This window comes from Hibiscus syriacus, unplaced genomic scaffold (genome assembly GCF_006381635.1).
Source record: "Hibiscus syriacus cultivar Baekdansim isolate YM2019G1 unplaced genomic scaffold, ASM638163v2 tig00116961_pilon, whole genome shotgun sequence".
NCBI lineage: Eukaryota > Viridiplantae > Streptophyta > Magnoliopsida > Malvales > Malvaceae > Hibiscus > Hibiscus syriacus.
This window is the reverse complement of record NW_024063487.1, coordinates 714,286-734,358: the sequence shown is the minus strand read 5'-3', so window position 1 is coordinate 734,358 and position 20,073 is coordinate 714,286. Positions and strand designations below refer to the sequence as shown.

At 34.0% G+C, this 20,073-nt stretch overlaps 1 pseudogene; it reads right to left on the bottom strand.

The window, feature by feature from the left end:
• Positions 1-13,870: 13,870 nt before the first annotated feature.
• LOC120189923 lies at positions 13,871-15,783 on the bottom strand (annotated as a pseudogene).
• Positions 15,784-20,073: the final 4,290 nt, after the last annotated feature.

Here is a 20,073-nt window from a genome sequence, read left to right as displayed (position 1 = left end):
TAAAAGATTTTAAACAAGTTTTTGAAAAACAATTAGCCAATTGATAACTAAATATAGCATAAGCTGCTAAGATCATAATCAATATAAAGATTAGCCATTAGTTCCATAATTCAATATTCATAAAAAATGTGAAATGACAAAAATTGATCATAATGCAAAAATAAACATTAAGCTCAAAATGAAAGTGAAAATCAAACCAAATATATAAGCATGTAAGTTCAAATATCCAATTATCCAACAAATTCAAACACCCAAAATAAAACAATCCATGAACATCAAAATGTTTCACAATTAAAAGTTCTGAGTTCCGGACGATAAACCCATTGACCCAAAGACCGAGTTTGATAAACAAATTACTAAGGAGACAACCATAAACCAATGTTTCTATATTCTTGGAAGGAACAATGTTTATGGAAACTCACTAAAGATGATCTGTGGCAGATTAATCTTCTTTTTATGTTGGATACAATATATCCACCATATATCTATGTTCCTAAAGGAGGAGTACCTACCTCCGGATGGTCTAAACCACCAAGAGATCAAATAATGAAGGAATCTATCACGATGAGTTCTTAGGGTACTCTCACTATTATTAGACTTATAGGGTGAATCCACAGTCTCTTTTTCATTAAACCTGAGTTATCTAGTCCAAAATGGGTATCGATTGTGCCGGAGTCAATAAAAATGAATTATCCTAAAAGATAGGATCGAATTCCTATAATTTCATATCGGCGCTCGTTTTGGACACATACCACATTGGAATAGAAAAATGTGGACTAATTGATGATAAACCAAAGGTTTGAGTTTAAAGAGTTTATCAAACTTCTAGGATTTAAGAGTATGAAGATATTGGAAGTCCATATATTCTATAGCTTGAATCGAAGGGATACGTTCTTCTCGGATTTTGTATGACTCAAAACAAGTATGGTACATATGATATAGATCTTGTCCACAATCAGGTACATTGAAACAAGAGTTCATAATGTTCATATTTGGGTTATTTGGATTGGGTGGAGGAACAAGAGGTTGATTTTGACTTGAGCTACTAGACAATGTCCTAGGTTATTTAGGATTGGACATGGTTTAGGAAGTCGGAATAGAATGGATAACCTACAATTTAGAAAACACATGTATGCAATTCAATCCATCCCAAAACTCAATTGAGTCCTCAATATTTCAAGGTTCTCTAAACCAATCCTAATGGGAAAAGTTTTTGAAAACTATTGAAAAATAAGATTTTGAAAAACAATATATGTATAGTTTTCATAACAACAACATAATTCAATTAAAACACAATAATTTGAAAAACAAATTTTTTTTTTCGAAAATTTCAAAATTTGTGGAAAATTTCTTGTGTTTTTTATGAAATTAGTTGTAATATCTATTTTCTAATCACTAAACAATCAATGCCAGATCACTATTTCTATTTAAAACTAGTCCTATGTTCAAAATTAATGAAATAGAGAGTTTAGAAAAATTTACCTTGAAAGATGAAATTGAGTGGATTTTGATGTTGTTTGCACGATTTTAAATATGCTAGTAGGTTTAGAAGATGATATTTGAAGTGAATTCCGATTAAAAACGTTGATTTGAGGCAAGAATGGAGATAGGGAGAGTAGAGAGGGGAAACGACGGTAAGGAAGAAGAAGAGGGTTTAGGATTTTTGGGTGTTCTGTCCGTGTTAAAATCCAGAACCCCAAGGGGTATCGATTACCCTTGGGGGAAATCGGTTCCCCTTCAAAGGGGGAATCAGTTCCCTCATGGGGGTATCGATTCTATCTGCACCAAAATGCTAAAATCCGATTTTAAACACACAAAATGCTAAATTAATTTTTTCTAGTGGTATTGGCAACTCATATATTGAAAATTAATCACGTTCAAACAGTCAAATTAATCTTTAAACTATATTTGAACATAAAGTTAATTTTCATCAAGAATCATAAACTCCCCCTAACTAATAGCATTGAATGCAATAAAAAATTACTATTCTAAGCATTTTTCATTTAGTCTTAAAAGTGCTAAAATTATTTTAAACACTAAGTGAAGATAGGTTGGTCAAACCTAATTCTCTCCTAAGTGTCCATAATCTTTCCTTGTCTAAAGGTTTTGTAAAGATATTCGCTAATTGGTGCAATGTATCAACAAATTCTAGAACTACATCTTCCTTATTGACATGATCTCAAATGAAGTGATGTCTTATTTCAATGTGCTTAGTTCTAGAGTGTTGGATGGGATTTTTAGTGAGACAAATAACACTAGTATTGTCACACTTGATAGGAATGGTACCTACTTCAATTCCATAATCAAAAAGTTGTTGTTTCATCCATAAAACTTGTGCACAACAACTACTAGCTGAAATGTATTCGACTTCAGTGGTAGATAATGCAACACAATTTTGTTTCTTTGAAAACCAAGAAATCAGCATATTTCCAAGGAATTGGCAAGTACCGGAGGTGCTTTTCCTATCTAATTTGCATCCTCCATAATCCACATCAGAAAAGGCATGCAAGCTAAAGCTAGAGTCTCTCGTATACCAAAGTCCTAAACTAGGAGTGTCCTTAAGGTATCTAAAGATTCTCTTAACAACTAGTAAATGTGATTCCTTAGGACATGATTGAAATCTAGCACATAAGCAAATACTAAACATAATGTTCGGTCTACTTGCATTTAGATAAAGCAAAGAGACAATCATTGACCTATATAATTTAACATCTACACATTTACCTCCTTCATCTAAGTCAAGCTTTGTTGAAGAGCTCATTGGAGTGTCACGAGGTTTGCCATTTTCCAATCCAAACTTCTTGAGCATATCTTTGATGTACTTAGCTTGATTGATGAAGATACCATCTTTTCTTTGCTTGATTTGGAGTCCCAAGAAAAATGAGAGCTCCCCCATCATGCTCATCTCAAACTCACTTTGCATTAGCTAAGAAAATTCTTGGCAAAGAACATCATTAGTAGAACCAAATATAATATCATCAACATAAATTTGAACTACTAATAAATCTTTACCTTTATGCTTTAAAAACAATGTAGTGTCAACCTTCCCTTTTGAAAAACCTTTTTCAATTAAAAAATTTGACAATCTTTCATACCAAGCTCTAGGAGCTTGTTTTAAACCATAAAGCTCTTTTGTCAATTTAAGAACATGATCCAAAAATTTTGAATCTTCAAAACCTGGAGGTTGTTCCTCATACACTTCTTCGTTTATAAAACCATTTAAAAATACACTTTTAACATCCATTTGATATAATTTAAATTCATGAAAACATGCAAATGCTAATAACATTCTAATTGCTTCTATCCTAGCTACGGGAGCGTATGTTTCATCATAGTCTATGCCCTCTTCTTGAGTATACCCTTGAGCAACAAGTCTAGCCTTGTTTCTCACTATATTACCACTCTCATCAAACTTATTCCTAAATACCCATCTAGTACCTACAGTAGATTTATTACTAGGCCTTTCAACTAATGTCCATACTTTACTTCTCTCAAATTGATTTAATTCTTCTTGCATAGCCATAATCCAATGTTCATCTTTTAATGCTTCTTTAATATTCTTAGGCTCTATGAATGAAATAAATACAACATAATTACAAATATTTCTAAGAGAAGATCGACTTGTTACCCCTTTGGATGGATCACCTATAATCTCACCATCCTTGACATAGTTGTACTCTCTTGGATAAGATACTTCCCTTTCTTCAATGGTTCGATTCTCAAGAGGATCATGAGTTACCTCATCTTTTGTTTCTTCCTTTGATGATGGTTCTTCAACGTCATGTCTAACTTTATTTGTATTTATAATACCTACATCATCATTCACACAATAATCCTTCCTCGAAAGGGGATTATCATCGAAAACAACATGTATTGACCCTTCTACAACTAATGTTCTTTTATTAAATACTCGATAAGCTTTATAATTTAAGGAATAACCCAAAAAAATTCCTTCATCACTTTTAGAATCAAATTTGCCAAGGTTTTCTTTACCGTTGTTCAAAACAAAACATTTACATCCAAAAGGATGAAATAGCTAATGTTAGGTTTTGTATTTTTGAAAATTTCATATGTAGTTTTCTTTAAAATTGGCCTAATCATTACTCGATTTACAACATAACAAGCGGTATTTGTGGCTTCCGCCAAAAATATTTTGGTAAATTATTTTCATAAAGCATGGTTCTAGCCATTTCTTCTAAAGTTTGATTTTTCCTCTCAACAAATCCATTTTGTTGAGGGGTTCTAGGTGCTAAAAAATTATGGCTAATACCGTTAGAATTACAAAACTCAATAAATCCAAGATTTTCAAATTCAGTGCCATGATCACTCCTAACACTAGTTATAGAGTAACCTTTTTCATTTTGGATTATTTTTGAAAATGTGATGAAATGTTCTAATGCTTCATCTTTAGTACTTAAAAATAGAACCCAAGTATATCTAGAATAGTCATCTACCAAGACAAATGCATATTGTTTTTCACCCAAGCTAGTAGTCCTATTTGGCCCAAAAAAATCTATATGGATCAATTGTAATACTCTACTATTTGATACGTCATTAATGAATTTAAAATAAACTCGCTTTTGTTTTCCTTTAGTACAAGCATCACAGATTTTATCATTATCAAATTTAAGCTTAGGCAACCCTCGAACTAAATCACCTTGAATTAGCCGTTGCAAAAAACTCATACTAGCATGTCCTAGTCTCCTATGCCATAACCAACTATCATGTTCATCCTTAGCAACTAGGCACAAATTAGTCATATCAATAGAATCTAAATTCACCATGTATATGTTTTCTATTCAATGACCAACAAGCATAATCTGATTAGATGCAATGTCAATGACTTTACAACCATTAATATCAAACATCACATTGAATCCCTTATCACAAAATTTACTAATACTCAATAGATTATGCTTTAATCCATTCACATATAAAACATTTTAATTTGTATGCAAAAGGTATTACCAATAGTACCAATACCTTCAATGTGACCTTTTGAGTCATCACCAAAAGTCACTTCTCCTCCAATTTTGGCTTTAAGCTCAATGAACCAGTTTTTGTCCCCGGTCATGTGTCTTGAGCATCCAGTATCAAGGTACTATGAATTTGGATTTGTTTCCCGTGACTTGTAGCAATTCTCCTTTTCGTACAAACATAGATTAATATCTAATTTTTGGTACCCAAATTCTTTTGGGTCCATATTCATTAGTTTCCAAAATCCTAGTCCCCTTAGGTATCCATTTGTGTTGGATATCCTTATCTTTAGTAGTAATGAGCTCTTTAGGAACCCATATACTTCTAACGATTTTTCCAGTAGAGGTTCTTTGGGGACCTCTATGATTGTAGTTTTTAAAACTTTTTCTAACAAAGTTGAATTTTGATTTTTCTCTATTTTCAAAACGTTTTATTCCAACTTTATCAAAAGAAGCTTTAAGATCATCAATTTTCTTTTGATGATCATCATTGACCTTTGAAAGTAAATTTTGCAAATCAAAATTTTTCTTTTCAAACTCTTCTAGTTTGATTTGCAAATCTTTGATTTTACTTTCAAGATCGTTGTTGGTTTTGGATATGAGTTTATGTTCATTTTTCAATTTTGAAACATCATTTTTATAATTTAAAAACAATTTCTCATAATCTAAATCCAACCCATTATATTCCTCTAATAGCTCATCATAAGATATATCATCAAAATAAGATGAGTTAGAGGTTACCTTAGAATCTTCCCCGAATGCCATCAAGCACAAGTTTGCTACTTCTTGTTCTTCTTCATCAGAACCTTCTTCATCGCTCCATGTAGCCACATGAGCCTTGTGCTTATTCTTTGATTGACCCTTTCTCTTTAATTGTGGGCAATCATATTTGACATGCCCCGACTTTTTGCATTCATAGCAAATGATTGGGTCATTCTCTTTTGGTTCATTTTTGAGGCCATCATTTCGTTTGAATTTTCTTCATCGGTAAGGTCTCATCATTTTTCTGAACCGTTTGGCAAACAATGCCATTTCCTCGTTATAGTCATCTTTATCCGAATCACTCTCATCTTTTGTGAATTTGAGAGCAACTCCAATGTTTTTATTCTTCTCCTTCCCCTTTGGTGTCTCTTCAATCTTATCGAGGTTCACCTCATCTTCAAGCATCATTTTATGAGTGAGGAGTGAACCGATTAGCTCTTCAAGAGTTTAGGATGTTAGATCCTTAGACTCGATGATTGTCGTCCTCTTTGATTGCCACGATTTTGGAAGGGAGTAAACTAACTTCCTCACAAGCTTTTCATTTGAAATGATCTCTCCATATGATTTGAGACCATTGACAATCGTTGAGAATCTATTTGTCATAGCTTTGATATCTTCATTTGGTTTCATCCTAAAATTTTCATAGCTATACTTTAGAATACTAATTTTAGATTTCTTTACCTCATCGGTACCTTCATGAGTGACTTGAAGTTTGTCCCATATTTCTTTGGCGGTTGTACAAGATAAAACTCTTACGTATTCATCTGGTCCAAGAGCACAAAATATAATATGGATGGCTTTGGAGTTGAGCTGGAACATTTTTGTCCCTCCTTCACTCCATAATCTTGGATGAGTGAGAGGCTTGAAGTATCCTTCTTCTACGACATTCTATGATCCCATGTCACTTGATTGAATGAAGTACATCATTCTATTTTTCCAATAGGCATAGTTAGCCCCATTGAAGAAATGAGGCTTGTTGACAGGCATCGAATCTAGACCGGAGTCGAAGTTTGAAGTAGAGGCCATTAATGACCTTGATTATCGATGTAACTCTTCCCGAATCGACTCAAGAGGTGATCCTTCAAATGAGTTAGGCTCTGGTGCCAATTGTTGAGTTAATCGATTGACGAATATGGCCAAGAGGGGGTGAATTGGCAATTAAAATTTTGGTGGAAGCTTTTGCAGAAAATTGAAAGAAATTTGCACAGCGATTTAGAGTGGTTCGACTTTCTCAACCAAAGTCTACGTCCACTACCTTAGCTATCCACACTAAGGATTTTCCACAAATTCATTAATTTGTCTTTCTTTTGAGGACAAAGAGTAACCTTACAAACCCTCAAGAATTATACCCAAAATTCTTGAGAACACTCTCTCCCAAAGAGAACAATACAAATTTGCAAACTTACAAGGAAATCCTCACAAGGTAGACTGGTTACACAATTCTAGAACAAAGAAAAGAACACTCAAGAATGAATACAATTGAGCACAATAAGTGTTCTTGAAAGCAAAATGAATATTGAATGAAAAATAGGCTTGAAATGCTCAAACTTGAGGTTTGATGCTTTCTCTTTGATTCTCTCTTGATTCTAGTTGCTTGATATTTCTTGTTATTGATCAATGGCTTCTAATCTTACTTAAATACACCTTGAATCACTTCTGAACGTTGGGGATGATTAGTGAATATAATATAGCCGTTTTAGTGTGAAATCAATTAATAAAAAAACTTGGAGCGTGGGGGGAATCGGTACCCCTTAAGGGGAATCGGCTCCCTAAGTGTAAAATTCAAATATTTTGACCGTTAAACAGGGGGGAATCGATACCCCTTGGGGGAATCGGTTCCCTCCGAGCATTTTGTTTTTCTCGGAGCCAAACCATTCATGGGGGAATCGATACCCCCTTGGGGGGAATCGGTTCCCTCTGAGCAATCTGGAATTTTTGGCTTTAAAATGGTTCGAAATATTTTGTAAAATTATTTTTAAATTATTTTAAGTTTAAATCTTAATTTTACACTTGAGTAAGGATTAAAAATGACATTTGAAAGATTTGGAGTAATATTTTGATATTCGAATAATTATATCGAATATACTTAGAAAATCTTTTTAGAAAATCTTAAAATTCATTTATCTAAATTTGTTATATCGAAATATCAAAATGTTTTCAACAATCCTAAACTTGAGTTTAATTCAAATCCGAATTCCAGCCAGCTTTGATTCCGAAAATAAAAAAACTGCAGAATTCTACCCTTTTTGTGCAATTTCAAGAATTTGACGTCCTGCATAGAAAATGAATCAAAACGAATAATTAAGCCACAAAAACAAATGATTAAGGAGTAATTTAAAAGTAAAATATTTAAAAACAATTAAACACTTATCAGATAATCTAGTTACAAACAGATTGATATTGCACCACAGAATCATGAGAAAATAACATTAACATGTCCCTACGATACCTTTTATTTTAAACGAATGCCTTTTGAGCTATGGAATGAGCCAAAAACATTTTAATGTTTTATTATGGCAATTTTCTTTGACATGGTAGAAAAAACATGTCAGTCTTCATGGGTAAATTATTTCATTTTTTGAGAAAACATCAAACATTGCCTCAACAATCTGACAAAGGTATTGCAACGATACGAGGAGACAAGCTTAGTGTTGAAATCGGAGAACTGGCATTTCATGCTTAATGAAGGCATTTTTCTAGGTTAAAAATTCTCACAAGGGAAATGAAGTTGATAAGGTCGAGATTGAGGTTGTAGAAAAAAGTCTTTTTTTTCTTAATAGGATTGGTTGTTATGTGAGTTGCATATGCTTTTAATTTGAACGAGGTATGCTTGTGTTAAACATGGTCTAAGTCTATGGTAGGGGCATATTTGTAGTATCTTTTAACCTATTGTGGTGCTATCAATTAAGTTGTCTAGTTTTGTGACTTCGTTTTTATCATTAGGTGAGCTTTTGATCTGTTGCAATACGCTTTATGAGAATGTTTATCTTTCGTGCATCATTCTTTAATTTTGTAATCCCATTTCGAGGTTTTTAATATTTCTTAAAATAAAAATATATTGGGCTTAGTGAAAAAAATTAAACAACTTATTTATTGAAGTAATGGGCAAAGATCTCTATTTCAAAATATAGAATAAAATTTTAATAAATGTTCATAGATATCTCAGCTTATCCATACAACCTTTAAGAAGAAATCTTATAATTAAGTGTGAATTAGCTTCGTAATATATTTTACACTTTAAAATAATAGGAAAATATTATATTTAATAATAATTTAAAAATATTATCATTAAGTGGCGTTTGGAATAAGATAAATGTAATCACCAATTTTCAACCCGTACCAGGCCCAAGGTTCAACCTGGATCCAACCCGGAACTGACCCGACCCGGTAGGCCACCGATTTCTCCACTACCACCGATTTCTCCATCAACCAAATTCCAGTCGGATCAACAGTAAAAACAAAATGATATCAACTATTTGAATTCAATCATTTTGTTTCAAAGAAGTAAAAAAAAGCGAAAGAAAAAGAAAAGTAAGGAAAAAAAGTAATGTAAGAATCGGGGGCTATATGAACCCGAGGCAAAAATGTAAGAGGGGAATTTCTTTTCAGATTCACAATAAAGCAAAAAAAGCAGATTTATTTCAAGGTTTTTTTTACAGTTTCGAAAATGTAGAACAAAACCATTTGTATGTATAAAAAAATATACTAGTCTGAAAAAGAGACAAGCAGTAGCTTACCTGAGTCGGAGGAAGCCTTCACGGCGATCGGAGCTCGTGTAAATTGAACAGTCGGGGCTAGATTTGAGGGGGTTTGTGTTAGTTTTAGGTCTAAATTTAGTGTTAGGGTGTTACATCGAGGTGAAGAGATTGTTTTGGGTGAGTTTGGGAAGTCCGGCCACCGCGTGCTGCTGGAAGGCAGTCGGAGGGGTTCGAGGCGGCCGGCCGACGGAGAGTTGAGAGAACTCTCCCCATTTTTTTAGTGTTTGGTTATAAAATGAGAAAAAAAAATGAAATATTAGTATATATAGGAATAATTTGTGGGTAAATTACGTCTTAAAGGCTCGTAACTTTGCCGTGTTTTTACGTTTTGGTCCCTATAATGACCAAAATTGCTATATCACCGATTTGTTATGCATGTTCAAATTATCTGGTAAATTCATTATTTTAGTCCTTCAAATTTAGCCGTGTTTTTACACTTTGGTCAATGGACCTTTGGTTTTTTATTTATTTTAGTTTTATTACTCAGTTTTGTTTCATTTCAATTTAGTCCCTATTAGTTTTTTATTTAGCTATTGTTATTTTAATTTTTGCGTTTTGATCATTGTTTATTTCCTATTTACTTACTAGTTTTTATTTTATTGCATTTTAGTCAATGTAATTAGATTTTTATTATAATTAGGTCCTTGTATATTTTTTGTTTATATTTTTATATATTTTTGGTTGTTTTACCATTTTTATTATCTCCTGTTTTAATTATTATAATTATTATTAAGTTTATTATTATTTTAACTTGTTTCATAGTTTCACACTTCTAGACTTAGTTTTTAAATTATATTAATATTCCAATTAGATTAGAAATTAGGTAAACACTATAGTTTAATTAGAGAACAATTCGATTAGAGTTTTCGCACTAAAATGCCTGATTACTTGAGTTGATTGTTCGATTACTTAATTTATTAATCTTCAAATAATTTTAATTTAGTAACTTGCTTTTAATAATTATTAGGGCTTAAATTTATAGGTTAATCCTTTAATCATTAAGATTTATAGATATGGATCCTTATGTTTTAGGATTTTATATTTAAATCTCATAATTTTAGTTATTTTATTTTAATCATTTGACCATTCAGTCCCCAATCTTAATTAGAACTTTAACATTTACATAATCAAATAGGATTAATATTAGAGCTTACGTTTTTTTTATATAAGAGTCCCTATGTTCCTGAATTTTCATAATTTGACACATTAAGCTAGAAAAAACCATTAATTTACTTGCAGCTTAATTAGGATTAAATAAAATTTTGATTACATTTTATTTTTAAACCTAAGGCAATGTTCACTTATAAGGAAATTAATGGTATATCTCTCACAATTATGAACAGGGAGTGACTAATGGTGATTCCAAAAATAGGATAACATCCTTTTCAAAACTGCATCATGTTTTCTTAAAACGAGGCAATATTCGGTTATTAGACACAATATTTGATCTCCCGAATTTACGCTCAGGGGAGAATGATACCAGTCTCGATAAACGAATACCATTTTTAACTTTGCATCCTTAATGATTTTTAAATTAAATAAAGATTGAAGTCAAAATTTCTAATTTTAAATATGGGGTAATCAACTAGGTGCCAATTTTTGGGCGCTAGTGGGGGTACAAATCCTTCCCCATGCGTAACCGACTACCGAACCTAATTTTTGGATTTTCCCATACCCTAAAACTCGATATTTTACTAAAATAAAATGTGTTACTAAAATCACCCTGGTTTTCACGGTGTTCCAATCGCACCTTAAATGATTGGTGGTGACTTCTCACATTTAGAAAATCATTTCAAATAGAAAACCCCGAGTCAGTATCGATCTTTCCCTGCCCGGGAAAAAAATGGTGTCAATGGTTTCACGACTCTGATGGGAACTTTTGTTTTTAAAAACAAATTGAGAGTCGAGCAACGAGTTGGTTACCCTATATTTACCATTTGGAAATTACGAGTTTGTTATTGTTTAATTTACGGTCCATTATGTTATTTCCAAAAAAAGATTTTCTCTCTAATGCTTACACTTCTATGAAATATTAAGTATTGTTGCATATCATAGCTCTAAACCTGAGCTCAATCCCGGTTTACCTAAGTAGAGAGAAACATCATACCTCACGAAGAGCATTGCGCTTTCTTGTGTGGGTATGATAAAGTACCTCAGGAAAACAGCCTAGGATGCCTATCCGGATATCAAATCCGAGGTACGCTTTTAGTGGTGTGATCCCCATAACTGAACCCGATCCGCAAGTCTGTTGACTAAAACTTTGACCTGCGTGACTGGCCATTAACCGACCGTTGACTTTTTCCAAGTATACCTATTCTAACTTTTTTCGATGTCTCGAATCCATTTTTGGGGTACATTTCTCTAAATTTGAACTAGAAAGCCTCCAAATAGTCAGTTAAACTAGTTGACTTTCAATTTGACCAAAAATTCAATTTTTCTAAAAGTCATATTTTATGTTATTCAACATCCTGATTCTGATTCCGCAATTCGTTTGGTCAAATTCAGACTCGAAAACCTCCAAATTGATAGTCAAACCCGAAAAATGCATATGTACTTAAGAGTTTTAGCTTTGAATGATTACGTAAGACTTGGGACTAATAAATTATTATTGTTTGAAGGTACAAGAGACTCTCCTGATCGCTCGACAGCTAGACCTAGTTCTTCTAGATCAGTTAAACCGCATGGGCCCACATTCACTCGTATGACCCTTAAATCTTATGATTTCAAAAATTAATTATGTTAACCACTAATAATATAGTGTTATTATGAATTAGGTTCGAGATCTGTAGCAGAGCGTGGCGAGGCCAGTACGCAATAGATCCACAGTTTGAAACTATTATCGAGGTGTGTTCCCTATGTACTATTTGATGGTTTTAACTAGTTTATTAAATATATATATATATTTAACTGGAATTTTATGATTCAATGGATGATGGTTGATGAACTATGATGGAACTTTATATATGATATTTAAATAATTGGTTTCAATGGACAGTATTATTTTACCGGATATGGATCATGGAAATCTTTACTTGTTACACTAGTAGAAAAAACCCCTTTAATCACGTGTATTGCGCGTCGTCTATTAGTGAGAATGACACACATTTGCCTGTCGTTGAAGCCACCGACATGAATTTAAGATGACGTGCAACTGTGTGTCATAAATTTATGATGCGCATTTATGACACGCATTTATGAGACACATTTATGACGCACATTTATGACGCGCATTGCGTGTCATTAAAGTCATTCATAAATGAAGATGACACACATTTGTGTGTCATAAATTTATGACACGCATGTATGAATTACATTGCTTGTCATTGAAGCCCTCGTCATAAATGAAGATGACACACATTGTGTGTCAGAGAGTATATGCACTCAGTTGCTTTCCCATAATTATTAGTATAAATAAAAGAAATTAAGCACATTTTAGTTAAACAAAATCAACATAACATAAGAAACATGATAATTGTGGGAATTTACAATGTAAAAGGGACAATCCAACCAACTGGTAGTTGCAAATCAAAGAAAGCCATATGACTTCAAATTAGATCGTCATTGTTTTTAGACTCTTGGAACATAGAAACATGGTCCAATATTTTACAATAAGAATATGATGACTAAATAGAACAGAACATGGTACCATTTAGCTTGAAGGATTTATTTACTACATCAATTCTCATGTTTCTAGGAGTGAAGAAACCTAGAATCTTTCTTATCGTCTCCTCATCCCATAACTCATAGACATAGTCTCCAAAGATAACATGTTCTGGTGGATAAACAACCAAATTTTCTACAACAAAGAAACAAAATGAATAGCTAATGGAATACAACAGCAAATACCATAAATTAGAAATAAATATAGCTTCATAGTTTTATTTATAAAAAACGACATTAAATATCCATTCTTGAGGGAAAAGTTGACGCAATAATTTAAGATATTGATAAAGATAACCAATGATGTAAAATATCTGCAAGGAAAAAGTGAAGTACCATTAACAATTGTGGCTAAAAAACACAAAATTCGCGAAGCAACCTTAAAAAAATATAAGCACATATAATATAGAAACACAAATATAGAAACCATCATAGGATAAATAACTAACTAGGTACATTTTATTATAAAATTGAGCTGCCAATTACAGAAACACAATAAGAAACATTGTTATTGTGATCATATTAATTTCAGGGTATTAAAATCTTATATCAGCATAATAGTAGTACTAGTAGTAGTTAAGCATATTAAATAAACTTGAGGGGTTAAGAAATGGAAATTGATGCAAATGAAAAACATTATCTACATTCCACGGACTAATCAAGAATCACTTATCATTTATAAGGCATCAAAGCTGTACAAGATTGGGATGAAGATTAATGCTTAAGAACATGTGTGTTGATGCGTGCCACTTTGTGCACATTCAGAAAGCCAACCATATCTTGGTGACTAGTGAGGAGTAGTGCCAACTTCTTGTCTTCATCTGAAGGAAGAATCCAAAATATTAACAAATCGGTACAAACTTGGAACCAATAAGTGAAAATGATTAGTATGATGTAGACTGACAATAAACCTTGAATTGCTTTGACTAAAAGCAACGTGTCTGCCATGTGCTGCCATCTTTTACAGAAGGATGGTGAAAGATGGAAAGGAGGAAAGGTTATTATGGCTACCGAATTCGAAGACTATACCATGCTTTTGAGAGATCTAATAGTAGTTAAGCATATCCCACTCCTACTGTAGTTCATATTATGACCCTTTAAAAATAGCATGCCATCAAAGTGAGTTCCAAAACTATGACTTCTACAACTTCAGTGGTCCAAAAACATCTTATATTTAAGCACTCGTAAGGAAAAGAAATAGGAATTTATAATAGCTCAATAAATCTAAAAAGTCTTCCTCTAATTATGTTGGAATACGCACACTGTGGAGCACAACATGATTAGATAGCGATATGACTAGCACAAGAAATGTTGCCATCATTTCTACAAGATTGCCGAAAAAGAGGAATGACCGACAAGTATACCAAATGGAAAGAAGGAAAAGAAAGGTAATGGCAAGTTAGTCAAAGACACTAAAATTAAGATTTTGGAGCTTCATACAGGATTCTTCATGCAGCTATAAGGGAGATGACATAACAAGTAATAATAAAATCTAATAATTTCGCGGGAATTGAAAGATACTAGCAAATATGCCAGCATGATCAAATAATTCCAACATCATTAATATATGAACAAGAAGGCAAACAATGATACTGTGGGAACTGAGATAAAAATGTTGCACATCGATCCTGAAGAGTGGTAAGGTCATAAATATCTTGGATGCTAACCCAATCTATGTGATGGCCATTGATTAAGTAAGTGCCTCTCTAGGGGCTTCCGCAAAAAAAAATTCATTAGAGTACTCACATTTTCCATCTGCACCATGTTCACATAAAGAGAGAACACTTGTACTTTGGAAAAGAAAATAACATGAACACTGATTAAGAACAAGGCATTTTTCAGATAAGTAACTGAAGAGTGATAGCATGGACATTGGTTAAGAACAAGGCACTTTCAAACAAACAATAGAAAAGTGACGGTAGCTTTAGCATTGGTTAAGAATAGTGTACTTTCAGAAAACAACTGAAAAGTGAGGAGTGTAATGAGGGATAAACTACCTCTTTGGCCATCAAAAGTGAGCTGATTTTCACTAAAATACTTCTTATACTGCCAAGCAATTATCATACCTTTCTCCTACAATTTTTTTGAATACAACATTCATAATCTGAGCATTTAAACACTAGATAATTCAAACAAACTTGAGAAACCAAAGAAAACAAGTGTCAAAGATAAAGGGACCTTATTTGGATCGGGTTCCCGGGATTTGTCATCTTTGGATACAGCAAGACTGAGCAAAGTACCCAAAAATCGCCTTGGATCTCTGGCTGGACTAGCATAAAGAAGAGGTTGACCGTGGACAAGTCCCTGAGCCAGGAAATTCCTCAACAAAAACATGTGATGTGGTGCTTCTGCATCTTCCATCACCATAACCAGGCTTTCCAAAGGGAACCCACCACCCAATACCTCTGCATAACAAGTAAAAACTATTGAATAAGAGAACACATCACTCAAGTCAGTGATAAGAATATGTTAGGCAATTATGTGTATGCATTACTGTCAAGGTCGTGCATCCCAGAAGATAGAAAAACCGTGCCATTAGGCCCACACATAAGTCCAGGGCCTAGAGATGGGGCTGTAGTGGAAAGGTTTCGAGAGAAACTACTCCTCCGAATCTTGGTCGTAGCCATAGCAGTAGCAATAGTCTAAAAACAAAACGCCAAGCAATACAGTGATCTAAGACTTTCCCGGTTCTACTCCTGCAAGATTGTTTAGACTTCAGACAATATCGTGTTGCACACTTAGTCAAAATAAAATATAAAAAACCAACAGTTATCACTAAGAATATCAAAAGCAGCAATGAAATCATATAAAACAAAAGGCATACTTCTCATAATGACGTGATTAGAATAAAAAATTATTAAATTTATTTCAAATTTTAGCTCTTTTGATACCGCCCATCTTTGCCAAAACTAATAAACACGAAAAAGTCTCAAGTTTTCTTTAATAACCCATATGTTGTTTTTTCGTCTCTCTACATTCAATCCTTATATCAAATAAAAGGTACGCAGTTTTTTTAGTAAACTTTACCAAACATGAAAAAGGCTCCAAAGGTGTATCTTTCTATCTAGGTAAGGAAACAGAGATGAATCAAATTCTCACCTTAAACTCTGGCTTCCCTTGAGAACCTTGAAAATGGACTTTTAAAACTCACGAATATTAAGCAGAGTAGAAATTAGTGTAGTTGAGAAGAATGAATATAGCTGAAAGTAACGAAACCTAGAAAATGAGCGAGACCCTGCGCTTCTGGAGGGTCAGAAAAGCTGCCAAATCCTATGCACAATAATGCCGCTGCCTGTAACCAAATTCACAATCAATGAATCAATCTAATGTTAGGAGATCAATCAATATAAGAAAGGGAGAAGACCAACCTTTTTAGACTAAAAGAAATTCTCTTCAATCTATTTCTCATCGTCAGTTCCTCTTCTTCTTTGTCATCTCCATCCTCATCTCTATTTCCATCATCACCTTCATATTCATCTTCTCCATCGTCTTCAGTTCCACCTTCAGTCTTCAGTTCCACCTTCAGTCTTAGCCTTATCTAGCAAATGAGGAATTCCTATGGAAACCAGTGAACTGATGCAAAGAGAAAAATGAGGGGAAGCATACGACGTTAACTGGTTATTGAGGGGGAAGAAGCGGGAATGATGAAAATAATTGTGGAAAAATTAAAATACGACTTTTATGGATGACACAGAATTGAAATTGTACTCCGTGTTTTTTAAAATTTTTTGGATTATGACTATTAAATATGACACACATTATTGTAAGTCATAAATCGTTCAGATTTTAAAAAATATGACATTTTTTATGACACACGTTTTTTGTAAGTCATAAATTAGCGCGTGTCATCGTTCGTGTGTCATTAAAGGTATATTTGCTTGTAGTGTTATTTGAAATATGTTATGGGGATATTATTTGGGTAAGATGGAGTATGAAGGTACAGCTCTGATCAAGCTGGTAAATCCTTACGGACCTAAGGCGATATTTGGGTAGGCTTTTGGGCCCCAAGATGTTCGCTTAGGTTGGCCCCTTATACTAATGGGTATAAGGTTTCCCCATGGACGCAATTCTGAGAACAATATATGGTGTACGGAATGATGGTATATTATATGATTTAATATATTATGTTTTATTAGGATTTCCACGATACTTGACAGAATTATAATTGATTGTCTTTCATATAATGTTTTTACTAAAATAATGGGACGCACTGAGCCTAGCTCACTTTTTGAAATGTTTTCCCTTTCAGATACTGTTGGTTAGATAATTGGATCAAGAACTTGGAGGATCAACATATCTCTTGAAGTATATCTGGTTGTAATGTTTTTATCTTTCAAGTTGACTTTATTTTAGTAACACAGACCTTTATTTTAAAGTATTTGTTTTAGTGATGACTATTGCTATCGCTGCTCATATTTGGTTTATGGAAATCTAAATTTTACGTCATGTTTTAAAGTAAATTTTTAACATTTTTTTATTTATTTGTTTCATTTGTGTTTTGGGTTTTTAATGTATAAATTATTGTATTTATAATGTTATTTGAAACATGATTTTAATTATCGAATAACGTTTTACAAATATATCTTTAAGAATCATTAATGTGATTCACTAGACTTAGTCAAAAAGCATAGGCCGGGTCTAGGGGGTTACATTTAATTGGTATCAGAGCTTTTGGTTTTTAAACCTCGGAATGTGTATGAGTCTACATTGAAAATATGGTTTTGAAAGGTTTTACAAAACAAGTTACTAAGGCCATGTCACAATGTTTTTACTATTTTAATTGTGTTTAAGACTCCAAGTGTTTATCTAACCCTAGGTTTTGTCTTATATAGTAAACTTGAGATTCAACAAGATGAGTGCTAGACGTGGTTGTCGAACTAGCCGTGGTACAAGTAGAGTGGCTAGATTTACAAACCTGATCGATGAGATACGTGTAGATCCCCCACCTCCAATAGGTGATCCTACTCTTACGACCCCGACGAATTTTCCTCCTGCTGCTGGTATTGGCATGACTACACTAATCATAGGAGCGACTGATATTGAGCCTGAGTCTACCAACGTTGCACTAGATGAGAATTTGGGTAGGTAGTTTCTATAGTTGATTCAAGGAGTAGTCAGAGCTGCTGGAGTCATTTGCGAGGTGCCTATTTTTCAGACTCTGATTGCCAATGGGGTCAAAACTTTTGGGGGACATATTGGTGGAGCTCCTACTAAAGCAGAATATTAGCTACAGGATACTGAAAGATGCATCGATCAGTTGGGTTTGGACCCAACTAAGAGATGTCTGGGCGCAGTAGCGATGTTAGATGGCAATGCCCACACCTGGTGGGAGTCAGTTGTCAGTAGTGTTTCAGCTGATCGTCTGACTTGGGATTTCTTTAAGGAGTGCTTTAGGAGCCATTTTCTGGGAGAGAGGTATTTAACTCAGAGACAACAACAGTTTCTGGACCTGGTTCAAGGTGACATGATTGTTTTTGAGTATAAGATCGAGTTCTTGAAATTGCTAAAGTATGGATTCCATCTGGTGCCTACAGAGAGAGAACGATGCCGTAAATTTGCCCTCGAAGTGAGATATGAGCTACGTAGGCAATTTGTTACCCACCAAGATGAGAATTTTGATGTACTGGTGGGCAAAACCAAGGATGCTGAGGGGTGGAGGTTTTAGCTTCTGGTAGAGAGCGTGACGATCAGGAGCGATCTAAGAAATTTTTGGGCCCTACTGAATCATCTGCACAATCTGGGAAAAGGACTCATACTTTGGCCCTCAGAAGAGTAATACACGTTTTAGGCCTACATCATCTTCACCTCCAGTGGTTAGTCGAGGTGGTTCTTAAAGGTTGCCACACATGCCCCTTTGGAATTATTGTGGTAATCGACACAGAGGAGAGTGTCATAAGAGGATGGGTCTTTGTTATTAATGTGGATCCAGTGGGTCATTTTCTGAGGGATTTTCCCCAGCTAGCTTCGTCTGAGCAAATCGCTACCCAGACTCCTATGCATTCTCAGGCTTCAGTACAGACCCCAACTAGAGGCCACAATCAAGAAAAGCCTTATGGATCAACATCCAGAGCAGATAGTAGGGTTAAACCCCAGAATAATAGGCTTCAGTAGTTTCTGAGGCCAGGCAACCAGCTTTGGTTTACGCCACCAGACGTCGAGATGACAGAGATGAGCCTGAGGTTATTGCAGTTATATTTACTATTTATTATATTCCATACTTTACATTATTGGAAAATGGCTCCACCCACTCCTATGTATCGAGTTTAGTGTCTCAAAACCTTCAGATTCTGATTGAGGACACTAATAATACTGTTACGGTTACGAGTCCAGTAGGACAGTCAGTGTTAGTGAATAAAGTATTTCGGCATTGTCCTTTGGAGGTTCAGGGAGAAATATTTCTTGCTGATCTTATGGATTTTCCTTTAAAGGAGTTTGATTTAATTCTTGTGATGGATTTGTTGAATAAACACAAGGTAAATCTGGATTTCGAGTACAAGAGAGCTACTGTGAAGACTTCTGATAGTCAGATTGTGGTGTTAACTGGTGAACGTCGTGGCTATCTCTCCAATATAGTTTCAGCTATGGAAATTGATCGTATATTCCAAAAGGGATATGAGACTTTCATTGCATGTATTTTGAACACTAAAGGTTCCTTGTCCAAGATCAAGGAGATTCGTACAGTTAGCGAGTTCCCTAATATCTTTCAGAGGAGATTCGTACACTAAAGATTGAGACTTATCCAGTATCTGCACCTATTTCCATGACACCTTATCATATGGCTCCAAAGGATTTAAGGAGTTGAAGGCCCAATTGCAAGAATTATTTGATTGAGGATTTATTAGGTATAGTACCTCACCCTGGGGAGCTCCAGTTATGTTCGTGAAAAGGAAGGATGAGTCGCTAAGGCTATGTATCAA